We start from the raw sequence: 26700 nt of genomic DNA on the forward strand, positions 1-26700 counted from the left end.
AGCTCCTTTAGCGCTATGCTTTAGTCGGGTAACTCATATCGATTTAAGTTATTTTGTCATCAATCTTGGTGAGCTTTTCCAATATTATTTTTAATGTAATATTAGTTTCTTTTTCTTATTGCGAGGGTGCATGTCTCCTTGCATTCTTTGTTACATCGCTGTACCTTCTATTTTCACTGACCTCTACTGTTTTTAGTTTTTTTGCATTCAATAACTCTATGGGGGGCTTTTATAACATTGTCTTTGTTTGTTCTCTCCTTTCTCATTTTTTGTAATTTTTTAGCTACATAAGATCCGCGTTAGTTTGCAGGATGGTTTTCTCCACAATGAACACATTTTGGTTTATCTTCCGGTAATTTTTGGCAATCTTTAGTAAGGCGTTTACCAATACATTTTACACATCTTGGCTCCTTTTACCGTGTGTGCTTACGTGTGTTAGTAAGTCTGGCATCTTTTACATTGCAGGTCTAATCTGGAACTATTTAATGGCTCCATTTCAACTCTCGTACTAAGTATTTCTGTTATGCCGTAAATTCTATTTATATCTTCATCTTGTCTAAATGATAGGATGATATTATCTAGTTGTTTTTAAGTTGTCCATTTGAATGTCTTGTCAGCTTTAATGGCTTTATATTGTCGTTTTTGTAGGACTTTTACTATTTCCTCTGGTGGCCATGTGTGATGTAATTTCTTAACTACAACTCTAATTGGCCTGTCTTGCTTATTTTCATAAGTGTGGCACGAAAGGTTACTCGTATTTAATTCTAAATCAAATAAAGAAGAAATTTACATGACAGTGAATACGCTGATCAAAGAACCCTCATTTGAAGAAATCCAGAAGACCTTAAACAAACTAAAACTTATAAGCTTCTGGGACCTATGCAATACCGGCAAAATTCAGTACCAGTAACAGTAAAATATGGGGGGACCCATAAATTAGACCAGCTAATAACGCTCATATGGCAAGAAGAAAAAATACCAACAAGATGGAAGGACATCATAGTGCCCATCCACAAAAAAGTGGACAAAAAATGTGTTAACTACAGAGGAATATGAACAGCGCATATACAATCCTCTCAAATATCTAAATGCTTAGTAGACTATTCCCGTATGCTGGAAACATTCTGGAAGAATACCATGCCGGTTTTAGGGCAAACAGGTCAAAAATGGATCAACTATTCTGCCATAGCTTCTAGAAAAGGATGGAAACTTAACAGACCCATCATAACCGCTTTATAGACTTACAACAGGCATATGACAATGTAGAGAGAAATCAAGTATGGAATGCAATGACGGAGCTCCCAATACCAAACAAATTCATTCAGATGACCAAACTATGTACGAAGGTGGAGTAAAGGTGAAGTACTTGTGACTACTTTATTAATAGACTATCCAGCAGCTTTGACATATAAGTGCACTGAAGCAGTGTAACGCTTTACCATCGCTACTTTTTAATCTCATGTTACAAAAGACAGTGAGATGAGCTGAAATAAAAACCAAACTGATAAGGAATCAAACTGGTATCAGCAAACGTAGATGACATCGATCTAATGGGAAACTCCTTCTTATTCGTAAAATACATTGTCAATCAAGTCGAGGGAGTAACAAAACAGAAGCTAAAGGGACAGAATTAGACAAAACATCACAGTTAACACCTATACTTTTGAAAGAGTTGAGTGTTTCAGATATCTTGGAGCGATAATTAAGACTGATATTGTTGAAGAAATTGCAAACTGCTATCTGTACGCACTGGATAAGCTTATAAAATCCAAAAGGCTACAGCCGGCATCGTACAGATTCACGTCAGCAAAGAAAAACAGAAAATAGATATTAGTGAAAAGAAAAGAGAACACGGTTGTCACCCCATGTTATTGTAAAATTAATAAACATTTATTTTTTGATAACTGCTCCAATGGAGACCTTTGTATAAATTAATTTTATTCAAAAATTAAATATTTTTTGGCCATCCTGTAGAAATATTTATATTAATGTTTGTATTACTGAATAGAGAATTGAACAACCTTTTAAATGAGTTAGCACACGACCCCTATTCTCATTTGAAAAATCATCGATTACGTCATCATGCCTAAATGGATAACGTCACCAATATGACAAATATGCCAAAAAAGCATAATTTAAAAATAAAAATCAACCTGTTTCAGGATTTGTCTCCAAAATCGCTCATTTTTGAAAAAATTAATTTATTCCATAATTTCCCCCCTCGCTGTATAATGACAATATTTGTAAGGGTGAAATAATTTTGAACAAAAGTATATTTACGTTTAAAACCGTACTCTGACTGAAATAAATGACTATCTGGCATAGTCCATAAAATATCCAAAGTAGTAAAATTCTTAAAATCGTTTTTAAATTCTAAAAATCATTCGTAATATTTCACAACTTCCTTCAAAATTCTTCGTTCGGCTTAGTGGTATCTTTGTTAACGAACACCAAAACCTGGCCTTCTGCTTTTGCCGAAGAGGTCTTTGAACTTTTTCAGAGGAATGTTTCTTCTTTTCAAGATTTAAATAGCGGTTCTTCTCATGACCGATTGTCGAATCTTTTTAATATTGATAGTTTAATAGAATACATAATTGGTCAGTTGCGCAAATTCATTCATCCATTTGAGATTGTGAGGATTATTAAATACAGATTTTTTGATTTTACATGTTTGGAAGATAATAGCAGTTTTATACAATGGCTGATACATGCCAAAGTAAATAAATTGCGAAACTTCTTGTAATATATTATTTTATTAACCGTTTTGTATTTATAAGGTATGAGAACTATTCAAAATAATAAAATTTCACTGAGTGGAATTGAATATTGAAATAAGGATTTCTTGTTCAGATTATTTCTCTTAACGGACATTAAAGGTCATAAATACATTTAATTTGTTAATAGGTTTTTAATATATAAATCCATCTACCTGGGCTATAAGAAAAAACTAAGCACCAAATAGGTAAATTGTAGGGAAGAATAGGTGTTTAAGCGTGCAACAACTGAAACTAAACGACGCATTCAAAGAAAACATACCAATAAGTCAAAGAAGAAGAAGAAATGCCATAGATCTGAGGCTTGAAAACGCAGTCATAAAAGGCTGCAACCAGTATAAATATCTAGAAAGCATCATATCAGCAGATGGCAGAGTTAAGATAGATGTACAAAACCGAATAACCCAAGGGAAAAAATGCATCCGAATACAGAATTCATTACTGTGGTCTAATAAAATAAAGATAAAACTTACCCCAAACTTCGCGTATACAGAGCAATTGTAGAACCAATTACCACATATGGTGCCGAATGTTGGACGATGACAAAGAATGAACGAGATAAAGTAGACGTTGTGGAAATGGATTATCTTAGAAGGTCATGTCGAGTATCGAGAATGGAAAGAATCAGGAATGAGGAAATACGAAACCGTACAGGAATTAGAGATACTCTTTCAGATAGAATACAAGGAAGGCAATTACAATGGTATGGTCACGTGATGAGAATGGAGGAGGAGCGGTGGCCAAAGAAAGCCTTAATGTATGTTCCGCCAGAAAGAAGGAAAAGGGTAAGACCAACAAATTCCTGGAGAAGAGAAATTACAAAAACAATGCAATCTAGAGGCTTAGAAGAGGGAGATTGGAGAGATAGGAAAAGATGGAGGCTGAAATGTGGGAAGCGGCAATCGCCGTAGGACCCCCGTTATATGATGATGATGTCAAAGAAGAAAAGCGTTTAATATTGCTTTAGGATGGTGGGATCTGATAATGATTCCACGTTTTTACCTAGTTTAGGCTCTGTTGCCTCTTCAAGGGTGAGTTTTTTTAATTATTGGATAAACGTAAATCTGCATATTGCCGCTCTCTGGGACTAAGTGGAAGCTGTAAAGCAAAAGTGTCAGAAGGATTTCCTTACCTTTTGAATGCCAGTTGGACCACGCCCACTTACAAGTACAAGTTCTATTGGGAAAAACGGTCCTTTTCAGATTGTTGGCCTTTTTGTTTTGTTCGGTTTAAATGCGGGGAGGATAGCTGTGGCTGTGCCCTCACCTAGGATCAGGTATCGTTGTGCAATGAGATTGGGAAACTACAGAAAACCAATCTTCCCATGTCCTTGTGATTTTGAGTGCGACTCTTAAGGAGTGTACGGGGTGCTCACTGTTTGGTGTTTGGTGTTGTGGATGTGCGGATTTGTGTAGTTATTGGATGTGTGTTGTTGGCTTGTTTCTTTTTGGTGTTTGTATGTTTATGATTTGTGAGCTTTGGTGGAGATAAAGTGTATGTGTGGGTAAATGATAAGTGTATATATGAATAATACATGTGTGTGTGTTATATTGTGTATTTATGTGCGGAGTTGAGTGAAGGTCTGGTTTATGGAATTGTTGTAGCACGGTTGATACGACGTACCCATACAATACATTGGACATTTGATTTAAATAGCGGATTAAATATCTTTTCAGGGAAGATAATAAAGTTAATCATGTACGTGAAGTGGATTAGAGATTTTATATCCGAGGATAGGTCGTATGAGGGTATGTGAGATCTGACAGACCTAGAACTTTATATCATAACCTTTCTCATGCGATTAATTTTCACACAGCGCTTGCGTGCCATGTATCAATCGTTATTGACAGACTTTACAGACTAAATTAGTGGTATTTTTGTAAATCGACGGTTTGTTAGTTTTTTGTATTAATTTAGGTACACGTACTGAATTTAGGTACCCAGAAATTGTACAGAACTCTTTTGTTTACATGTTTTTAACATGTATGGAGCAATTTTAGTAATTTTAAATAACCTTTTGAAACTTTTAGTTTATTTAATATTATATTTTAATCGTAGATATAAGATAGGAGATTTTGAGAAGAGGTACACTAAGTTGCTCTTAGTCTGGCTTTTAGTCGGACAAAATCTCTTAAGATTTTGCATGATATTGGCTTTTCTACCTCTTTAACATCGTAGAGATTGAATGAAATTAAAATGGCTTATATAGGATTCATTAAAACAAAGGCGTTCGGCGTTTCATGGATTTTTACGAGTGTTTCATTGTTCCCCATTTGTTTTTCATTGTGTAATAAGCAGTTTTTTTTCGGTTTATTTCAAAATTGTGAGAAGTCGTAAGCAGAAAACCAGCTTCTTCTTCTTCTTATACTGCCGTGCACCGATAGTGCGTTGGCGAATTATCTTAAGGCCAGACGTCTGTCTTTTGCGGCATGCAAAAACAGTCCCATGCTGGAAAACCAGCAAGGGACTGTTTGTTGAAGATGACATGAAGGCAGCAGTGGAAATAGTCTTGGGCGGATCCAATCTGAGGCGTTCTGCTGCTCTAAAGAATGTGAATCATGCCACATTATCAAGATATGTCATAAAAACGAGGGCACGTGGTAAGAAGAATGTAAAATTAATTGCTCAGTTAAGACGGTTTTCACAGCAGAGCAAGAGGAGAAAATGAAAAACTTCATAATTGTGTAATCTAAAATGTACTATGGCCTACCAGTAGAAAATTGTGGACAAGTTGCATATGAAATGGCAGTGATGAACATAATACCATGTCCTTCATCATGGGAAAAGAAGAAAGTAGCAGGTATTAACTGGTTTTATAATTTTTTTTAAATGCGCCCTAAACTCTTCCTAAGAACCCCTAAGGCTTGCAGACTATTTCGCACTACTTGTTTCACTAAAGAGATTCTAGATCGGTTTTCCAATAATTTGGAAATGCTGTATGAACAGCATCCACTTTACCTTCCCATTCATCCAATAAAATGCCTCCACTGCGTATTGCTGCCTTTTGGGCCTTTTAAGACTTATTCTAATGCAGCTCTTGACTCTTAGATGATGCAAAACCCTGAAAAAACAGCATCAATTTATAATACTGCATCCTTCGTCAACACAGCTGAATTTTAGGATTTAAAAAAAGTGGGATACAAAACCTTCTCGCAGCAGGACTACAGGTCGCAAAGAAAACAAGGACTAAAGAATACAAAATAAGCAATGAAACTAAACAGCTAATAACGGAAAGAAGACAACTACTAGCGCAAAACAAACACCATACTCAAGAATACAGAGAACTTAATAAAACAATTAGAAAAGAACTAAAACGCGACATACAAAAATGGAACGAGAACTTAATAGAGTGAGTCATTGAAAACAACAGAGGCTTAAAATTCTAAAAGACCCGCACTGGGAGTTCAAAAAATCATTAAAATTAAAGACGCCAACAATAAGGTAGAGCCTTCTACACATCCTTATACAGCTCGCAAGGCCAGCCTAATGAAATAACAAAGGAGAACGTCAAAAGAAAAATAAAAAACGTGGGATCAGAAGTACTACCAAACTCGTATAAAGGGATTCGAAATAGAAAGAGCTTTAAAAGAACTAAAAAATAATAAAGCTCCAGGACACGACGGTATAATTGCCGAGCTCTTGAAAACAAGCAACACATTAACAATCCCTGTACTAACAGAGCTATTTAATAGATGTCTCCATAATAGCAAGATCCCTAAAGACTGGAACGAGAGTCTAGTAATACTCTTACACAAAAAAGGGAACAAATGTGATCTACAGAATTATAGACCTATATCGTTGCTCAGTCAAGTATACAAACTATTTATGAGAAATATTAACAACCGGTTAACCTACAAAATGGACAATTGCCAACCGGTTGAACAGGCTGGCTTCCGCAAAGGATATAGTACATCAGACCATCTGCTGACAATGAGAACATTGATAGAGAAGGCAAATGAATACCAACTACCCGTATTTCTTGCCTTCGTCGACTATGAAAAGGCGTTTGATAGTATCGAGATGTGGGCCATAGAACAAGCTATTAATAATTGTAGAATAGATTCGAGATATAGGCAACTAATACATAATATATATGAAAATGCAACTATGATCGTACAACTAGACGAAAATACAAATCCCATCCCCATTAAGAGAGGAGTGTGACAAGGAGACGTAATATCGCCAAAGCTTTTTAACCTAGCCCTAGAAGACGTCTTTAAAACTACAAATTGGTCAACCTATGGCATTAACGTTAATGGCAACAAGTTAAACCACCTCAGATTCGCTGACGACATAGTGATTATAGCGAGCACATTCGAGGAACTGCAAATTATGATGGGGGAACTAGCAGCCAGCTCCCAATACGTCGGTCTAAAAATGAATATGAAAAAAACAAAATAATGACAAACACAGATGACCCCAGACGTATAACTATAAATGGCAGTGAGATAGAATAAATCCAGGAATATATCTACCTAGGCCAAATCCTGAGACTTGACAAAGAGAACCAAAGTGCGGAAATTACTAGAAGAGCATGACTAGCATGGGCAGGATTTGGAAAACTTAGTTGGATACTTAAGAAACGCAAAATACCCCAATACTTGAGGAGCAGGGTGTTCAACCAGTGCATCCTTCCTATCATGATATATGGATGTCAAACCTGGACCCTAACCAAGGCAAACATGAATAAACTAGCCACAACAGAAAGAATAATGGAAAGAGCAATGTTAGGTATACGAATGTCAGATAAAAAGAGGAACGACTGGGTAAGATCCAAAACAAAAGTCGAGGACATAGCAACAAAAATTGCCAAACTTAAATGGAGCTTCGCGGGCCACACTGCTAGACAAAAAGACCAACGTTGGAATACTATAATACAACATTGGAGACCTTACGAAAGTAAACGACCAAGAGGAAGACCACAGATGAGATGGGTTGATGATATTAAAAGAATAGCCGGAACAAATTGGAAATATGTTGCTCAGGATAGAGACCGATGGAAGGAGTTGGGAGAGGCCTATGTCCAAACATGGACGACAGAAGGCTAAGAAGAAGAAGAAGGGATACATTTATTTGATCGACATGTTTTTACCGAAGCAGATTTCTTGTGGCTTATCGATCGCCAGCTGGTACTGTGGACCATCAACCACACAAAACACACGGTTATACTGTGCCAAGTTAGTCGCCCAAAGTTTCTCTCCTACAAGTAGAAGAAGGAGCGGCTTCAAATCATATAGGACATGGATGAGGATTTGTTTGCTGTTGAGTCTGATCACTTTAAAATATTGTTCCGTCTTCCTGTTATAGATGATTATGTCTTAGTTGAATTTAAAACTAGGAGCCAATCCAAATTCTATGTTGATCGAGTCACCAAAATAAGAGATGATGAGGGAGACTACGAAGTCAAATTTCTCCAATATCGAATATGCAACAACTTCGTGTAGCCTCCTGTAGATGGCATTGCCTCAGTTAATGGCACAGACATAAAGATGCTGTTGGTAAATCCGTCTGTGGCTAAGGGTACTCAACAAATTGATTCCAACAATTTTAACAATGGCTAAATGTAAACTAGGACAATAGGACAAGTTGAACTTCTTTTTAACTCCACATGTCTATTCTTACTACTTTAAATTAATTGAATAAATAAAGGTTTTTCTTTAAAGTCGTTGCTCTGTTTTATTGTACCCGGGCATGGGGCACAATGAAACAAAAGTAAGTTTTTAGAAAATGACCGCTCACGGTCACAACTAATGCAAAAAATAATAGTTGACGCATTTCTTATATCGATTAGATCCTAAAGTAGCAGGAAAAAAGTCTCAATTGGCTTTGGGTAAAACCAACTTTTATGTTTCATTGTGCCCCAGCCTCCCCTATGTTGTATATAAGTACATAGGTATATAATAACCAGTTTCAGTTCAGAATTCGCGTTATTTAATAAAACTCATATTCATACTTTTAATTATTCAAACAGAAAATTTTTTCGCCAATTCCTAAAAAAGAATTAATTACGTGAACATGTCAGTTTTCATACGACGTAAGAGCTTGTACCGAAAAAAATCGATTACGCAATTAAAATATTTCATAGAGGTCACGACCCGCAGTATTAAGGAAACGAATAAGCGAAAGATGTTAGAGATTACACGCACACTCCACAATTTTTTATGTAAATTCTTGGAGATTCGCTTATGAAGCTTAGAGCTGTTATTAAAATTATATAAATATAAATATAAGTTTCTCTGTAAAATATACTTGATTTTTCAGAATTAAATTCTGAATGAAATATTCTTCTCCTTTTTTACTGAAAAAATAATATTAATTTACATTAATAGTCACGTTCCGTTGTCTTAACTAAAAAAAATAATGGTATCTGCATCAAAGGAAAATATTTATAGACCAGGGCGGATCTGTTTTAAGGTGGATGTCAGAGGTGGTATCCTGATTTTTGCATAAAAAGTTGTGACTGACTTAAACCTTATAACCTTGCTTAAGCTTACGCTTCTTCAAGGAGAAGCTGCTACCTTTTTTTTCTTGCGTGAGCTTTTGAGGGGGTGAGAAATTAGTTGCGAGTGGTTAGTTTTTAGGGTAACCCACTAATCGCTAATGTCACGCTTAAGCTTAAACGTATTAGAAAACCACAAAGAACTCCAAAATTAGATGTTAGAAAACTAAAAGAAGTTGATATAAAAATTTAACTTTAACAGAAAATATACGAAAACTTTGATAAATTAGATACTAACACTTACGAGATAAACGAACAATGGGAAACACTAAAAAACTGCCTCCTCGCTACATGCAAAGAGATATTAAAAGAACCGACACGAAAGAAAGACAATTGGATGACCGACGAAATACTCGGCATGATGGGACAACGAAGAAAAGCCAAGAACAAAGACAGTCACAATTACAAAATCATTAACAGCGAAATCAGAAAAAAGATAAGAGAGACAAAACAAAGTTACTATGAGGAAAAATGTAAAGAGATATAGGATCTTCAGAACAAATACGACCTATTCAACATACATAAAAAGGTTAAAGAAATAGCAGGACTGCAAAAAAGAAACCACAACACAACTCTTTTAGATAAAAGTGGAAATACTATGATAACGACTGACGAAGAACTAAAACGATGGGAAGAGTATATGGAAGAGCTCTTCGACGACGAAAGAGGAAACCCACAAGACTTGTCTTTTGAGGACAGAGAAGCAAGTGTAGAAATTACAAAGGAAGAAATACTGTATGCACTAAAGAACACCAGAAACGGAAAAAGCCCGGGGCCAGATCAACTGCCTATTGATATCCTTAAAATAATAGAAAATGAGTACATTGATGTCCTCTTAAAGCTTTTTAATAAAATTTATCAATCGGGTGACATACCCAACAAATGGTTGACCTCAAAATTCATTTGTCTCCCAAAAAAGAAAAATGCTAGAGAATGCACCGACCACCGTACCATAAGCCTGATGTCTAACACACTTAAATCGTTTTTAAAGATCATTCATAAACGCATTTACAAAACACTTGATATGGATATTGAAGAAACTCAATTTGGATTCCGTAATGGCGTAGGTACCCGTGAAGCGTTCTATTTGCATTCAACGTACTAATCCAGTGATGCTTGGATGTGAACCAAGATATGTACGTCTGTTTCATAGACTACAACAAAGCTTTCGACAAAGTCCGCCAAAAAGAGCTAATGGACATCCTCAAAGCAAAACAACTACAACACAATGACCTTCGAATTATAACAAATCTATATTATAAACAGCAGGCACACGTACGCATTAATGAACACACATCAGAAGAGTTCGAATTTAAAAGAGGAGTGCGACAGGGGTGTGTATTGTCACCACTACTATTCAATGCATACTCTGAAGAAATTATGAAAAGAGCTCTTGAGGGAGAAACATCAGGAATCAAGGTCAATGGAAACAAGAAACAACAAGTTGAAAACTGCCACTATCTTGGCACAATAATTAATCACACAAACGATTACTCCAAAGAAATCAAAGTTCGAATAGAGAAAGCACGTACAAACTTCAATAAAATGAGAAAAGTACCTTGTGCAAGAGAACTAAAATTGGACTTGAGAGTTAGGCTGGCAAGGTGTTATATTTTCTCGATTCTGCTTTATGGGATAGAAGCCTGGACACTTAACGCGTCGACTGCTAAAAAGTTGAAAGCATTTGAAATGTAGGTGTATAGAAGAATCCTGAAGATATCATGGACAGAGCATGTAACAAACAACGAAGTCATGAGAAGAATCAACAAAAGAATGGAAGTATGGAAACCATCAAGACACGAAAGCTGCAATACCTGGGGCATGTTATGCGTAATGAGAGATACAACTTACTTCAATTGATTATACAAGGGAAAATCAAGGGCTAGAGAAGTGTAGGAAGAAGAAGAATCTCATGGTTGCGTAACTTGAGGGAATGGTACGGATGCACATCAATTGAACTATTCAGAGCAGCAGCATCTAAGATCAGAATAGCCATGATGATTGCCAATCTCCGTCGCGGAGATGGCACGTGAAGAAGAAGAAGTTTTTAGGGTGGTGTACTGCTAGCGGATAAGGGGCTTTGAAAGTGGTAATATTGAGAAGGAAAAGAGTTCTATTAGGAAGGTTTAGGGTTGGCCAATCAAGCCATGAGCAGAAGGTACCGCCAGTGCTACCAGTCATGCTATGGCACGGCTCTTGAATCAGCGTTTTTGGCATGCTGTTGTTTTATCTTCGATATTTGAGGAGGATTGTTTCTAGGACGTCGTAATACTGATCAGGAAGTTTGTTACCAGTGTAGAAGCTTGGCTGGAGGAAATGGAACTTTTATTTCGGGAAGCCTGGTATATCTATATAACATAATAAAATAGTCCACCAAATTTAATTAAAATCGATTCCATAGACTCCGCATAATAATTTTGCAATCTTAAGTTTTAAAAAATCTTGCACAACAAAAGTTAAAGCATCTAGAAGTTTGCCAATTTTTTATCATATAAAAGAACATTTCAGCTACCTATCCAATACACTTTATAGAATTAAAATCAGGTTATTTAGGCAGCATGACGAATTTTTTTAAAGTATAAACAATTTTTTTTACTTATAAACAAATAGAATATCTCGGAAACTATTGGTTTAAATTAAATTCAGAAAACGGCATTAGAAAAGACTCGAAAAGAGGCTTTAAAAAAAGTTGAATTATTACGAGCAGTGGTTCCTAGGATATAAACAGTCTATGTTGACCGGTATTAGTGACAAAGTTATAAACAATAGGATGGTAACCTTTGAACCGTTACCTTTCTCTTTCGGAACTACTTTTCGATAAAAAATTTCATATTTTCAATATATAACAATACATTCATAACATATAATAACAAAAACGATCAGTATTACCCATGAAAAATACCAAAACAACTAGGTTGAATAAAATTGAATTTCAACGTTTAAAATCACCTAAAAAAGTATTTTCTCGGCTTCCAATAAGGTAATTTTCTTCGAAGAGAGGAGATGCTTTAATTTTGTTCAACTTGGTTACACATATTCGCACAAATTTTAACATAATTTTTTTTAATAACGATTTCCGGAGTGGAAATCGAAACATCAAACATTAGTTAAAAATGTAATTTAAACTTTCACATTACAAACGATATAAGACGTTTAAAACTCCTTTCTTTCAATTACACAAATGCGTTTTCGAAACTACACAAGCTTATCTACAAATTTTAGCCAATACCGTCTTTATGAATGCACTTCCCGTGACGTGCGATTATTTGCAATGTAAACGTTTAAATTCTGTGTTTTTTATTTTATTTTTATTTTTCTAATGCTTCATGTTTGTTGCCAAAACTAAAAATCGATATTTCATGTTTTATGTTTAAAGATTAGGCTCTAACAATGGAAATTGAACAGATTTGTAGAAACTGATTATTTATACCAAAATACAAAAAATGTATACGAAAGCTGCACTTTTCACCTTTAAAACGCATTTTGGTTTTTGTCGATTGGACAATCTGATCAAGAGATATCGAATTTTTACCGTCGCGTTGATACAAATTTAATTTAAAATTGATTTCGTGCGTGTAATAGAAAGTCGTCAAAATCGTCGGTCGCTTCAAGCGTTGTTTCTGAGAGAATTTTGTTCATTCTACACAAAAAGTGCTAATAAATATTGTCCAAAGGTATCCCAGCTACATTTTTTATCTGAAACATGTTTTCTACGGCGTACAGTTTCTTGGTATATTGCTTTTTTGCGTTTTACTCCCCAACGAGGGGGCGTTTTAGGAAAACCGGTGGTAGAAGTGATAAACTTTTTTGTATATTTTTTAAGGCCTCAAAATTTACATTCTCAGCAAAATGCAGCTTGTTCCTATGATTTTCATAGGTCAAATCTATGACGACTGGACATTATGTAAAACAATTGGCAAACTTTTATATCGTTTAGTTTTAGTTCTGGAAATTTAAAGAATTTTAAATTAAAAAAAAATTAGATTGCAAAATTATTATGCGATATCTATTAAATCGATTTTAATGAAATTTGGTGGACTATTTTATTATATTATAAACATTTTCTAAGCGAATTACGAAGGACCTAAGGGCAATCTAAGTGGTTGAAAAATATTCAATAAGAACAGGCTTGTTACACCTTTTTTGTATTTATTGTCGCATCTTATAGGAAATTCATTTATCGCTATTTTATTTTAGTACTACTTTCCTTCAAAATAAATCGTTTTAAAGTTATATGCAAGACAACTAGAAAAAACGATGTTTTTAATCATTTTTAAATATTTTAATTTTTTTAATAATAATATTTCCGATCTATTTGAGAGGAAGGATAAATTATTATTATCCTTAGAGTTCAAATTTTCCTAACACAGCTAATAATACGAAACCCATAAACTGCTCGATCTTTCATAGGCGTCAACATGGTATAATAATAAGAAAAATGTAATCATTATTATATTGGGAATTTTAAAATTATATTGATTAAATAACCAAAAACATTTGTTATTATTAATAATATAAATTTTATGAAATAACTCTTTAAGTCTAATATTCCAAAAAATATTAAATTTAACTAAATAGATTAGACAATCGTACGCAACTGATACGGGAGTACTTCAAATTTTAATGACAGTTCAGCGTGTGGCAAAATTGTTTAAAGTGTTGCCGCTTTTTTAGAGTAAGATTTTTGTTTATGTTTTGATTTCTTACACAATTTGATCATAATATATTATATATTAATAAATTATATTTATAAATACATATTAAATTTAGATTAATAGCTTTAAAAACTAATTATTGTTGTGTATTGTGATTGTGCTATGCCAAAACAACTAAATAGTCTGTAGGAAACTGATAAGCTTTCATATAAGATAGATTATTTTAAACAAGAAATAATGGCAGGACGTTTTACTATTATTGCTCTAAATAGAGGTAAGATTAAAATTTAGAATATATAATTTTGTATTAAAATGTTTTCTTATGTATTTTAGTGTGTTGCAGTAGTCTTAAAACTAAGTGTATTTATTGTTAATATAATAGTTTGGCAAATAGTTGACATTTTAAAAATTCCTCACTTACTAACTATTCTGATGGTTTGGCAACGCTGTGAGGTTCTGACGTTTTTATATGAAAAATACTATAGCTACTCTGATTACGTGCTTCTTCTTTAATAGTTCATGTCAATAAATAAGGAAGAACAAAGTACAATGATATCAGATCTAGAAAATGCATCACGAAAGAAATACTAAATACAAATAAACCTTAAGAAAACAAAACATAAGACAAATGAAAAAATGTCAGAAATTAACAAAGGCGGCATTTACGGAAATACGGATGGCAAACCATTAAGACTATTAAAATGTCCCTGAACCCCTAAAAATTATACGATCCACCTAAATTTTGCTCAAAATGTCAATCTTGGGATGTCAACAACGATGCAGAAAAGTTTACCACGTTTACCCTCGGCGTCTCCCTAAAACCCACCTCGCAAGAGTGAAAAAATGAAAATATGTATTCTTAGAAAAAAATGTTTTACATAAAAAATGTAGCTGAGATAATTTTAAACAAAAATATTTATAAGCACTTTTTCGGTAGAATGAACCGTTCTCTTAGAAACAACGCTTGACACGACCGGCGATTTTGAATGTCAGTTACGGGTGCGAAATCAACTTTCTAAATAAAATTTGTTTCAAGTCGACGGTAAAAATTCGATATCTTTTGATCAGAGTGTCCTATCGACAAAAATTAAAATACATTTTAAATGTGAAGAGAGCAACTTTTGTATGCAATTTTTTCATTTTGCTGCAAATGAAGTCAGTTTCTATAAAAGTGTTAAATAAATAAATGTTTAGCGAATTTTAAAATTTTTTTACTAATCCACGAGATCAATAAAATGTATCATTTTCATTGACCAGTCACCATGGTATTTTCATTACTAAAGCTAAAATCTTCAAAACAAATAGCCTAAAATTTCGGTTTTAAGTTTTGGCAACAAATGTGAGGCATTTCAATTATGCCTAAAAACGATGAATTTAAAATTTCACATTACAAACAATCTAAAACGTTTAAATAAAACTGCTTTGTTTTGATTACATAAGTACGTTTTTCTACAGCTACGTAAGTTGACTTCTTAAAAAGATGATAATTTGCAGCTATTGTTTTATGAATTTCATTTCAGAGTTCAATTAAGCATCTCCGAAACTAGTTACTAACCTACTACTAGAAGAAATGCTCAAAGCTTTAAACAGGCAAAATGGAGGAGTAAATATTAACGGATTTTGTAAAATACACTTTACATTTGCATACGATATAATATTGCTATCAAATAATATGTACGAACTTTAAAGAAAATGGTTAGTGACTTATAAAGGGCAACGCATAAAACGGGACTAAAATTATTAAACATAAACAAAAGTAATGGAAAACTACGAAGATATTAGATACATACTAGTCATAGAACAAAACTAGCGGACCAACTCGACATCGAGTTTTTTAAATGAAATTTTTAAAGAAGAAATGAAATTAAGAGATCAATACAAACAATATAAGCAAGAATATACATAACATTCATCAATAATAATGCAAGTAAAAAAAAAGTGATTATGGAAGTCGACCTCAAAACCGGAATGCAATTTTTAGTTCATCAAATGTCGACATGGATATCATTTAGCAGTTAATTTTGCATGCTAATCACGAATCCGGTGTCAGATTTGCTCTATCTTGACGTTTTATGCGCGTTTCGGGTCACTTCCGGTGTCGGATCGCAATAGTACATATTTAGATTCGTCTCGACGAGACCTTACGATCCATATATACATTGTGGGGCCTAAAACTTAAAGTAAATTTTAACTTCCGGTCATCTCAAAACCGGAAGTGAATTTTTGTACCAAAAGTATATCTTGACAATCTCATACGTAATACTAATAATATTCCGAAAAAATATTTTAATTATCTAAGATAGTTTTTGAGTAAAGTGGTGGACAAGAAAAGGGCTTAGCGTTTTAGTATATAAGATATAGAAATAGTCACAGAATGCGCATATCCCACTATGCGCCACCTTTTCGAAACGTGGACTCTGATTAGAAAACCATCTCATATAGAAAAACATAAAGTAACTAAAAAATGATAATGTATGCTCGGGATAAACTAGAGAGATAGGAAAATAACGATATGGATTCGCAATAAGACAAGCGTTTAAGATGTAAGGAAATCGCATAGGTACCTTAAAATCTAGATGGGCAGTATACTAAATTAGAAGAGGGGACGAAAGTGGTAGCAATGGGATCACTATTTGGAGACCAAGAACAAGCAAAACAGGGAAGAGGATCAAAAGAGGAATACTTAATCAAATCTGGTGAAATAAATTGGACGCGGAAGACGTTAGAACGACATAATTGGGTCGATCTTGGAAAGGCAAATATCCTAGAGTACGTGATATATCGGAAATGGTGGATAACGTATACCTACACTATGTTAATATTGCAAACGAATTAGCAAGATTATTTCCTGCAGATATAATCATAACAGTAGAAATATAATTACTATTTTAATGGGAATAAGCCACAATTGAAGTTTAAAATAAGTTTATTTATCGTTCCAATTTTAGTATGTACCGCCGGAGAGAGTATATGTATTTTAAACTTCAATTTCGGCTTATTCCCATTAAAATAGTAATTATTTTAAGACGGCCACAAGAAAATAACTTTAGTACAATATTAAGTAGAAATGAAGGATAAACGAAAAGAAAATTAATATATTCATTAGACATAGATTTTGGGTTTTTATACCATTTACGGTATATCGTGCTATCGGTTATGGGTCTATGCGATGAGTAATACATTCATCGTTATTGCTATTCTTGTAGTTGAAATGCTCTTGACAAGGTTAACGAGGTCATGAACTCGAAGATTTTTTTAGGATAAAACATATTAATTCAGTTGATTACTTTTCAAATAAAATTGCCGTACTATTTTTGAAGTTTTCATGAGTCTAAACTTGATTAAAATTCCTAATAATACTAAATGGAAAATTGAATACTTCAGAAAATAACAAGTTCAACAGAAGTTTATGAATAAATGAAGCAACTTAACTGAAGTTGAAACAATGAGGTTATCTATCGACTGTAAGTATAAAGAAAAAATAAGAGATGGGCGAAGGAACAACAAAATAAAAATAAGAATGAATATATTAGGGGAAGACTAGGGGTGGTAGTAATTAATACCAGAATGAAAATTGTTACAATTAAGTTAGGGCATGTTTAATGTTGAAACAGGAATTATTCAATACTAAAAGGTTGCAAGTTCCGGCAAGCAGTAATTAAGGAAGCCCACCGCGCATAGGAATAATGGCAAACAAAATGATTATGATTAAAATTTACCAAAACAACAAGTCTTAAAAATAGAAATATCTACAAAGTGAACCAGAAATTGACGTATTAAGTGAAAATTGCCATCTTCAGAGAGAAAAGAAAACTATCAAAATAGATATCGGAAAAAATACTGTTTCCATAGTTCAATACAAACATCTATTATTAGAGAAACTTTTTAAACATTTTATTTTGCAACTCATATGGTTTTCATGAAACTAATGTATATGACAACGCTAATATTAGTATCTTGGATATATCTCCAGTGGAGATTAATGTAATTAAACCTATCAAATAAATGCATGACAAACCAAATTTATTATATCTATCTATATTTCTTTCCAAGGCGAAGAACTTCATGGTATTGTACAAAAGTGAAGGAAAACTGCAAAGAAAAGAAAAAAGTATACCTGAAATACATGTCAACCAAAACACAAGAGGCATAACATAACTACAAGACAATAAGAAACGAAGCACGTGCACTTGTAAGAAAAATATAAAATGATCACTTAGAAGACTTTTCAAAAGAAATGGAACTTGAATTTTGTGGTCGGCAAAAGAAATTATGGCGCTTTATAAGAGAACAAAGAACGATGGTAAAGGAACTAATAGAACCAAAACACATAGAAAAGGAAACATGGATTGACTGCCTAAAAAAAACTCTATGCGGAGGAAGCACAAACGACCCTAGAACCGGAAACACCAGAAATTACCACAAATAAAGAACTTAATAAAAATATATAGGGAGTTCGTAAAATATTTAAAAAGCTGAAGAACAGAAACTCAGCAGGTAAATATGGTGGAGCAGTAATGACAGAACAATTAACAAAATTAATTAATAAAATTCTAAAACAATAAAAAAGAATAAAATAGAACAGAAGAATCGAGAACGAGCGAACTAATTCTACTTTTCAAAAAATCAGATATAAAACAGCCAGAAAACTACAGAGTATTAACGTATTAACGTATAATTAACGTTAAATACTACCCTAAAACATATAACTAAAATTTTACAAGTGTTAATAAATCAGAGGATAAAGTTGAACAATAGGGTTTCCGTCCTGGAAGATCGTGTACAGATGCAATATTCGTTATAAAGCAAATTACTGAGACATCTCTCTCTCTCTCTATCTCTCTTTCTATCTTTAATCCTGATCCTCAGAGGGTGTGTAGTGGTCATCGTGATGTAGTGTATTGTCCGCCTCCAAATATCTCTGTCTCTGGTTTATTTCTTATAACTCATGCATAGCTCTGAGACATATGCATGAGACTGAGACATCACTAGAGTATAATAGACCAGCATTTCTGTATCTGATTGACTTAAAGAAAGCATTTGATAGAGTTCGACTCCAAGATGTAATCCATCTTCTGTATAATAGAAAAGGTCTCCTAAATATCATAAAAACTATTGAAAACATCTACCAAAACAACAAAGTGGAAGTTAGAATAGACGAACAACTTACAGAACCTATAAAAATAGGCAGCGGAATAAGACAGGGGGACTCATTGAGCCCTATGCTCTTCAATTTATCCATGGATCAAATCATCAAAAGCGTTAACAAAGAAAGATTTATAGAATGGGAAGCAAACAATTAAAAATACTCTGTTACGTAGACAACGCAATATTGATATTCCCAGATGAAGATATTCTGCAAAAACTGGTCCACAGATTTAACATAAGAGCAAAAGAATGTAATATGACAATCTCAACTCAGAAAATTAGAAAACTTAAACAACAGTTCTCAGCAAAGAACCAATCAGATGTAAAATAGAAATTGATGACATCAGTATTGAACAAGTAATGGAAATAAAATACCTTGGAATTACACTGTCCAACTATGGAGATCTGGACAAAGAAGTAAGAGATCAAGTACAAAAAGCAAATAGACTGACAGGGACACATTAACACTGAAATGAAGTCAAGAATATATAAAGACAGTGTAAGACCAATAATAACATATGCCTCAGAAACAAGACTTACACAGTCACAACACAAAGGCTACTGAAAACAGCAAAGATGAGAGTACTGGGGAATAATTACAGGAAATACGCTGAGAGATCGAAAGAGAAGTGAAGGCATTAGAAGAAAATTTAACGTACAGTGTATGAACGAATGGACACTAAATAAAAAAAAATAATGGAATAACCACATAAGCAGAATTGGGGGAGGCCCGTGTCGTCAAAATAGCAAGAGATAAATCACCAATCGGCAGAAGAATTATTGGACGACCGCCCAAAAGATGGAGTGACAACCTTCCATAGAGGTATTAATCCGCCAATAAACAAGCAGAATTGTTTATAAAGAGGAAGAAGAAAAAGAAGATCTATATTTTGGTTTTTTAAGTAAACACACTTCTATGGTCTGGTAGGGCTATGGAGTGAGTAACACTGAGCCGCAAACCCCATCTCTTACCGCACTGCTCATCCATAGGTGAAGCCAATACACCAGAGTATTCTTGTCTAAGTAGCAGATCGATTTGTAGTTTATATTATTGCGTTAGCCCTTTTCTTTTAAGCCAAGTTGTGAATCATCCATCCATTAGATCATTCACAGTGAAGTGAATGCGATTGGTTCACCAAACATTTGTAAAGTTTGTAAAGTACAACGTAAAGAGTGTAATCATAAAGTATCCTTCCAATGACGAACAAAATACGATGGCATGGGAATTCCCTTGGACGATCAGACCATACACATTTTACATTATGGACGGTGAAGTTATTTGTGCCCAGGAATTAAAATATATGACTAGAGAATGATTTGAAGATTACATCATATTACATCGTTGCTAAAACTATGTGTGTAGGGGACTAAACTATAAATTTTATACGAAAATTAATAACAGAGATACCTTAATAATTTGTAAAAATATAATTATTTAGTGAAATAAACCGTACAAAACAGTGTTAAATATGAAAATTTTATTACCTCTAGAATAATTGTTGACGGAAGCGAAAGCGAGGAAAAAAAGAAATAAATATAAAGAGTTAGAAATTAAAACATCAGAAGAATGCTCAGAACGGAAAGAACTGTTTTAAAATCATGTATATCGACTGACTACATAGATTATAGTCGCTGGCGTTGAAATAAAAATCAGACGTGAAAAAATATAAAAATATTATAAAATGTGGCGTGAACTTCTTGTTCCGAAGGATAATTTAAATGAAGTAATGTGACAAGTAGATTTTAGGTCAGAATTAAAGAAATTAAAAGTTAAAAACTATAATGAGTTTTTTAATAAAAGAGGAGATATACAGGGTACTTACAAATATCACTGTTATTAGCTTTAGCCTTAGCTCAGGTAAAAATGATTCGATAACTTTTCACAAACAAAAATCCAAAAAATTAAAGTGACAAAGAAAATTTTGACACGAATTTTATAGTATAGTGTTTTTCATGATACCATGAATATAATACGACCAAGGAACATACTTCCAGATGTGTTTGACACAATTTACAATAGACTAGACAAGAACACAGAGAATTAGGGATAAATGATAATATGCATAAATTATAGTCAAAACTCTGGACTTTAAATTAACATGGGACATGACGAACACCCTAATATTATAAGGTAGGTCATCTAGGTATCTAGGTAGGCCAGTTTAGTTCAAAATGACAGATAAAATTAGACGGTACACCTAAAGCATGTGCATCAAACTTGAGTTGGGATGGATTGCATATCTAACCATAACGTTCCATTACATACAAGTTAAAAATGTAAAACCGGAAAAGCCAAAACCAATTGAAGATAAAGGTATAACCTTGATAGATAATGACAGTAGGTACCTCGAAAATATTAAAAGGTGGTATAGATTTTATTCTAAAGTAAATAAATAAAAAATTTGCATAAAAAATTAAAATTTGTATAAAAAATTAATATAACAATAAACCTTAATAATGTTTTATTTTCACTATGTATTTAGTATTCACATCAAATATAAAAATATATGTAGTTATGAGCAAAAATTATTATAGGAATGATCACAAATTATACTTTGTACTACAAAAAATAATAAACTCTTTATAATAATCACATCCCAAAGCAAATTCAATTAAATATACAAGAAATTAAATTAAACATCAAATTTTAAAACTATAAATAAAATGGTCTTACCCAGCAAATTATTTCGTTGTATAAATATTCCAAAATAGAAGTGAATTAAAGAAAAAAAATAGCACACAAGTCACTAACACAATTTAGAAAACCAACAACAATCCCCCTTTTTTCTTTCGAAATGTCACAACAAAATCTCTTGTTCCGTGTAAAGTCCCTAATCGTCCGTCAACCGGCAAAGATTCCGTGTCCGTCCAAGGGCGAAGGACAGCAATTCTCGTGCGGAAAGGGTTGCGCACTGACTCGAGAGGGTAGGTGTCCTTCGAGAGTTTATGAGTTCGGAAGGCACCTGTTGTCGCACGGTGTACCACTGACTGTGGCTACAGAGCTTGGCCAGGTGAGGAGCCACCAAAGGTCACTGACACTCTAGACTTAACGGATTCCGGCGGGTTAGCGGTACACCTGGAGACCAGTTAGATTACAGGACTGTGTGTATGATAGGTCGAGCGACGTCACTGCGGCAACGGTACACGACCATCGAGGCTCAAGAGAAGAAGAATAAGAGGAAGAAGAGGGTTACTTGAATTCTTCACGAGAAGAAAATCTTTACCGTATACGAGGTGTACTCAATAACAAATTATTGTATTTTCGTAGGTCAAATGAAGACTGGACGTCTATTATGGGCTGTGTCGAAAATTTGGCGTTACTTTTTTCAGTTAAATATTTTTCAATTGATTATTTTTTTATTTTGGCAATAAACTTTTGAAATAATTTTGAAAAATATTTATAAGTTATTGCTTAGGCCAAAATTCGTATTACAATTTCAGTTTTTTAAACTCCCTTTTTATGAATACAAAATAATATTGTTTCACTTCTTTAAAATACTTTATCTAAACACTAACTTGTACTAGTACTTACAATACTTTACACAATGACAACTATAAACTACAAAAATATTACTGGATTTTTTGATGGCATCTCGAATATTCTAGCATGTTAATTCTTCTTCTTTTTCGTCAAGGCATTTTTTCGTTATGGGATAAATCTTAAGGAACTTTCTTAACACAGTTCCTTCCTTTTTAATTATACGGCTCGAATAACTGGTCTATCAGAAACCGGTTGAAGCCAATAGGTTGGATAAGAACACTCGATAAGAACTACCTTGGGTTTACTTTTAGCTGAAAACTGGATGCGGTAGATTAGATCGTTGATTTTCTGCAGGACGGTGTATGGACGTTCCCAGTTTCGCACAAAGTCCTTTGTTACGTGTGGGGTTGTATAACCATACTGGGTACCTCTTCGAAGTTGTAAACTTTTACGAGCAAATTCGTAGTATTTTCTAATTTTTTTTTTCAAATTTTTGATGTACGTCAGGTATGAGGAGGCAATCGTCCAAAAATAAGATCTTGAGGAAGCTTCATTTCTCTTCCAGTGATCACCATCGTTGGGGAATAACCGGTTACTTCATATTCAGAACTTCTATAGACTAATAGAAATAGAGGAATTAAAGTATCCTAATCTTTTTGATTATCAGTGACAAACATTAAAAGGCATTGACAATCAGTTCTGTTATGTCTTTCGACCATTACGTCTAATTTTAAGGATGGAGAGGCGTAGTGCGAGTTTTCCTAACACCCAAGATTTTCACTTTTGCCATAATTCTGATTTAAAATTTCGTTCTTGATCAGAATGTAACTTTAAAGGAACTATATATCTTAATACGCCGTGTGTTATGATAATTTCTGCTACTACTGTAGTCGCTTCTTGATTGGGAAGGGGTGCAATTTTATTTGATTTTGAAAGATAATCTATTGCCCCCATTAAGTACTTGTTTCCTCCCTCTATCATAGTAAGTGAACCAAGAATATCTACTGCAAGTCATTCAAAAATCTCTCCGGAAAGAGATTTTGACATTTTGCTTCTTGTTCTATGGCATTTTCCGTTACACAAATCGCATTTCTTGCACCAATCTTCTACATTTTGGCGACAATTAATCCACTAAAATCTCTCTCGAACCCTGACCAGTGTTATTTTCACACCAAAATGTCCTTCAGAAAAGCTGCTATGAAGTGCTTGCAACACCACTTGTTGTAGTACCAGTACCAGTACCACTTGTTGAACTGTACGTACTCCATCGGTACTTTAGCCGTTTATTGAGCCCAGTACGACTTTATACCTTGAGTGAAAAACAATCGACTTAAAAGCGATATTTGAGATTACACCTTCTGTTTCAATGTAAGAAGTATGAAAATAAAAAGATGTAGTGTGCAAACAACTTTATTATTGGACTTAAAAAAACTGCTATTTGGAAGTCGCATTATAAAAACAATATGCAATACGAACAGAGTTTCTCGAATATTCATCATTGGAACTAACACAAAAAAGACGTTATGAACAAAAAAATTATCAATTACAAAATGAATTTCTTTATTTTTCAGTATTTGATATTACCACTCCTACTTCTAATTGATCACTTTCCATTTGATTTTGCATGGATCGAATGCCTTTTCTAATAAATTCTTGAGGCATTGCTTCCCATTTATCATTAAGCGCCCTCCATCAGGGGGACGTGGAGGAGGTTTAACGAGAAGGAGGTTGGAAACCAACTCGGTTTTCCCATCCATTGAAATGCCTGCCCAAAAGTTACAAGAACAGCCTCCATGTGACCCAATTTCTCGTATGCAACATTGAGCAAATCGCTCTCCTGGCCTTCTATAAACTCGACGCCTCTTGTCGTTGCTATGTAGGCGGATCCTACTTTCATTGAAGAATAATACCTGATTATATTGATAGTCGTCCCAATCCAGATGTTCACGAGCAAATTTTAATCGTCTTTGCTTCTGAGCTGCAGTTACCTTGGGACCTGTAGCTGCCCTTTTTGGTGTCAGATTCTCAGGTCTCCTTCTGACTGTCCAAACGCTGGTAATTACACCTCGAAACTCTCTAAGCTCTTCTTTGAGATTAGCACCAGTCGAATGTCGATTTCTTAGGGATTTCGATACAAGAAATCGATCGTTTCTCTGCGTTGTTATTCGTTTACAGCCACCTCCTTGTCGGCGGACATAATCCACCAGTGTCTTGGTACCGAAGATACACTCGGAACACAGGAGATTGGCTTAAAGTTAGTCGATTTGCCACGGCTCTCTGGCTCAGGCCTTCTCTAATGCTACTGCTTGAGCTGATTTGATGGATGTGGTATCCATTTGTAATGCAGTTGTGATTATTAACCGAAACAAGTAGATGCGTATCGACTTCAATGAGTCAAATTCTGGCCCTCTCTCTATGTGTTGCATTATTTATTTGTAATACGCCATCCGATTCACCAAAAAACAAAAATTTTTTAAAACTCAATAATGAGGTTAATAATTGTACACTAAATATTTTTAAATTTAGACTTTTTAGATTGAAACAGGAGACGTACTTTCGCAAAATAATTTTGAGTCGATTATTTTGCACCTAAGTGTAGCTCCACTGTATTTGGTTATTTTCTGCCAAAAAGGTTTTACTCCATTTTTAAACCATTTTCGTATGACTTCTAATTTTTTTTAGTCTTATCATTATCTTTGGTTAATTCTGTTTTTCTTCAAGATAGCACTGACTTTGAAGCTGTAATTCGTTCAAAGCATCTTGGAATTTCTTGAAATTGTTCATTCTGCAAAAATTTGACATTGGTTCTCTTAACTTTTCTATTTCATTTTTACTAATCGCTAGTTGCTCTTTCAAATTTGCAACTTCAGATTCCAGAGTACCTGTTTCACTTCTATGGTCACTTGTGAAAAATCTCTAATTTCTTGAAGACCTATATCTACTAGTATTTCTAGTAGGACTATGTAACGAGCGTATAAATGTCGATCTGGGCGACCTTCTGCAATTATTTTACATCTATTTTAATTTTGAGATTTTTGTTGAAGATTCCGTAATATTTTCAACATCTGGGATGAACTAGGTTGTTGACTATCCGGGATGAGGATTTCTTCATTTTCTCGAAATCTTATTTCTTTTAATTTTGGGCTATATCTAGAAATGCTTTTCGCATATTCATACACTCAGCTAAGATTAGTGTTTCATCTAGCATTATGGTGTCGTAATCAAAGAGCTTGTTGCGTTTCAACATTCTGTAGTCCCTCTATGAATGCCTATATACCAATTTGTTCCAGAAAAGCTTAAGGTGCCTGAGGATACATCAAATGCAATCTTTTAATATCGCCTTCAAATTAGTGCAGGCTTTCATTACGTTTTTGATATCTAACTTTCAGCTGACTTTGTAAAATCTGCTTCAAATTCTGCTGGCCATATCTTGTCTCTAATGCTTGAACGATAGAGATATAACAGGGTGCAATCTGGAGAAGAAATTGCAAGACGGTTGCTGCCTGTCATCGAAGCTACACTACAAAACCATTTCTTTCTTAGTCCAGCCATTTGCTCCAGCCGCAGCTTCGAATTAAAAACGATAACATTCCCATGCTATGTGGCTATCTAATTCAAATTGTACCTGGTTCAACTATGGAAGATGATAAAGCTGTTTGTTCTGATTTGAGATTAGTTACTTAAACAATATTAAATAAAGAAAATTGGGTATTCATTTTTCTTTCTAAGGTCCGCTTGCCATTATGCAAATTTCAGTACTGATTTCAGTACTAAAAATATAAGTTACTTGCGCGAGTCGATTTAGTATGAAAAATGTGGGTTTGTGTTTGCAACTATGTTACTTTTAACTAGATGATTTCTATCAATACTTTTATATGCCTCTCTTCCTCTTCTTATCTATGCTTATCCTTCCGTTCTTCCTCTTCTTATCTAAGCTTTTTCTCTTCTTGTCTACGCTTCTCTTTCAGTTTTTCCTCCTTTTGTCTATTTCTATTTCCTTCAAATCTTCCTCTTGTCTACACTTCTTCTTCACCTCCCTACCCTTCTCCTTTTCCACTTTCTCTTCTTGCATACGTTTCTCTTTGAACGTTGAAAGCTTTTTGGATAAATTTAACTGTTTTTTATAGTTATTTTGCATTAATG

General features: G+C 34.0%; 1 protein-coding gene across 1 annotated transcript in view; it reads right to left on the minus strand.

Annotated features, from left to right (window-relative positions):
• Positions 1–22075, minus strand: part of Hr3 (nuclear hormone receptor 3 ROR-beta) — a 451432-nt gene extending 429357 nt beyond the window's left edge. The window contains exon 1 of the mRNA XM_072522734.1: positions 21751–22075. The gene's annotated coding sequence lies outside the window, so the exon portion shown is untranslated. The remainder of the gene's footprint in view (positions 1–21750) is intronic.
• Between the last annotated feature and the right edge of the window lie 4625 nt (positions 22076–26700).

This window comes from Diabrotica undecimpunctata, chromosome 2 (genome assembly GCF_040954645.1).
Source record: "Diabrotica undecimpunctata isolate CICGRU chromosome 2, icDiaUnde3, whole genome shotgun sequence".
In the NCBI taxonomy this organism is placed as follows: Eukaryota; Metazoa; Arthropoda; class Insecta; order Coleoptera; family Chrysomelidae; genus Diabrotica; species Diabrotica undecimpunctata.